The sequence below is a fragment of the Xenopus tropicalis genome, chromosome 5 (genome assembly GCF_000004195.4).
Source record: "Xenopus tropicalis strain Nigerian chromosome 5, UCB_Xtro_10.0, whole genome shotgun sequence".
Classification (NCBI taxonomy): Eukaryota; Metazoa; Chordata; class Amphibia; order Anura; family Pipidae; genus Xenopus; species Xenopus tropicalis.
The window spans coordinates 93,302,673-93,305,706 of NC_030681.2; positions in this window are offsets into that span (position 1 = coordinate 93,302,673).

The window sequence follows — 3,034 nt, forward strand, 5'->3', positions numbered from 1 at the left end:
GTCTTATCAATTATAATCAGGTGTTCCAATTTTCTATTTATTTTCTATGTTTATTAGCCAAAACCAATTAGCATGTAAGCAACGCAGTGCAAATGCTGAAAGATATCTGCTGGGAATATACAGCACTTTGTTGAAATGCATATCTACATTAAGGCTATAATGTATTTTTTCAGGCTTAATTCTTTTAAGCAGCAAGACATTTTTTTTTCCTGAAAACTTTATGAGAAGCAGCAGCTTTTGCAACATGGCATAAAATGTCTTATAACTTGACAAAATGTTTGATTTTGATTCTGAGAACTTTATAGGTTTTTGTACACTTCCTGTTATGGCACATTTAGGTTGAAGACACATGGAGCTACTAGTAGCTCAGGTTTTTTTGGTCTCGCAACAAACTATCACTGACCGTGGACTACTCCTCATTGGGGAGGGGGGATGGTTTAGTAAGAGAAAGGAAAGATTTTTCTAGGAGAAAACAATGGCTTTCAATGGCAAGGCTGAAGCTGTTAATTGAGTTAGAAATATAGGGAGGGAAACCCTATTCCATAAATGTTATTATGCATAAAATATACATACAATACATAAAATATAAAAGAGAGATACTAGATAAAGCAAAAATATTTGATAGGGCCATCATCATTTTTCTAGCTGAGAAAAAGTACACACTGTGCCAAATCTGCAGTTACTAACAATCAGTTTTTTAGTCTGATTTTCTTATTTAGCCATTCGGGGCTGATGGAATTTAAACTATGGTGTGCTGCACAATTAATAGTGAACCTACAATTAACCACAAAATATTTTGGAAATTCCTGCAGCTGGGTTGAGTTGCATATTTTATAATCAACTATTAAACTTTATCAGTAGAGGTAGTAAAAGGGTAGTCAGATGCACAGCCTACATCTGAACCAGTAGTTAGTTAAATGGAGTTTCATATGACTGCAAATGGGAAAAGCACAAAAACACAATGGTGGGCCATGCAACCCAACAGAATGACTGACTAAACCTGTCACAACAACTCTACTTTAAGGGTAAAATCTACCAGCATCATAAGATCAGCATCAAGTAATGGGCCAGATTAATTGATGAGATAATCATATCTCTGTTTCTCATCTGAAAACTCCATTGTTGTTATAAAGTCTTGATTTGAATCAGATCGTTTTCTCATTAAAATTAATTTGGCCCAATATGTTGGACCTCTATAAATAAAGAATAAAAGCACAAACAAAAAGTACAGTAACATGTTTGTGGACTTTGTCTCTTACTAGGCCTTCCAAAATTGAGATGTAATGCTTTGGGCCTGCCTTACTAGGTCCCGTTAACCAACTTACAGGTAAAGGTAGAATTCACTCCAGTGCAGTTACCTATAGCCACCTGCTAGTAATTAGTCACAGCTCTACTGCACTGGTGCTAATTCCTTTCTTAGTGAATTAAAATTTTTGAATGAAAATTGCATCTACAAATTTCATGTTTCTGCAAAATTACCTCCAGTCTACCTTTCACTCCCTGTATGTTATGCTGTATCAAATGCAGGTTTAGCAGAGGAAGCTCTAATGCCTGGCCACGACAGGGTGCCATTAAAGAGCATACTCTTCAAGTAAGCATCTTTGAACCATTAGCCTACCAATGTTTTACTCAGCGAAAGCCATACAATTATTTCTTGTTCTTCCTAATCCATAATTAGCCTGTATAAAGAGATATCCCTGTCTGCCTAATTCATTATCATTTCCCAAAGTAAGTTGTGGTAGAACCTATGTCATTTCTGATTCATCTGATGACATGTGGCCCAATATTTTCAAATTAGAGTTATGTGTGTTTTATAAATCAGACCTATTTCACACCATAGTACGCTGAAGTTGGAAGTCTTATGGACAGCAACAGCTTTCAGTGACTCGATCCAACAATGGCATCAAGAGCTAATGAGGCAGCTGTCAGAAATTCAGCAGTGTGTGGGAGGAATAAAATGTTTCGATCACCAGATGAGATGAAAGCAAATCAGAAAAGATCTATTTGACATGTAGCTCTTAGTTTGTCTTGTATGTCAAGAGGCCTGTTTTTATTCAGGAGAAGTGCACAGTAAAAGCTCATTCCTTACTCTCACTATTTAGTTTATGCAGTCTGAAAATTTTCTTTAAAAGAAGACTAAATATAAATATATAAATACTTTTTACCTGGCGAAAAACAAAGTAATTAAAGTTTGGATTTGGGTGGGCTAGTGGGCACAGGTTTTTGATTGCTGGTGCTTTGGTCCGCATATGTAAGATACTTATTGTACAGTGCTGCGGAATATGTTGGCGCTATATAAATAAATGGTAATAATAATAATAAGATACAGTTTCACTAGGGACAGCTCTTTATACTGGAGATTTAGGACACTGTGGCAAAATCCTTTTGGTTTGTGCATTTGTCCACCAACAGTCTTTCTGGAGTATATAGAGTGTTAGTGCGGAGAAATGCAGTATCACCACTGATGCTGAGAGCAAATAGCTCTTTATTGGCTTTACAGAACTGGATCAGTATTTCCAGTGCTTTTTTGATAACTATGACTGCATATTTTACTGTGACTGCAGGTTTTACTGTGAAAAAATGCCTATAGACTCCAATGGCCACTAAAAAAAGTCACGCAGTAAAAAAAAATGTTGCTTTGTATGGAAAAAGTTACAGCAAAACAAAAACCCTTTGACCAATGCATTTTGTGAGATTTTTCAGGGAAGCAAAATGGAACATATTCATCCATCACTACTCGTGCTTTATAAGTGTAGAATCAGATGTTTTTTTATAATGCTACATTTAAATTATATTGTATTCTATAAAACAACTGCTCTCTTTCAGTGCTTTAATAATATAAAAACCTCTCAGAGTGAGTAAAAATGTCACCCTAGTAATTTCTGTTATCAGTCCGCTATCAGTCCTGGCCTTGACAAAGGTCACAAGAGGGGCTGAAATGTTGGATCACATAAATAAAGAGATAATAATATAAAGATATTGATGTGACCTGGTGTGCTGGTCCTTCTTATAGGTATTTACATGTTTAGACCAA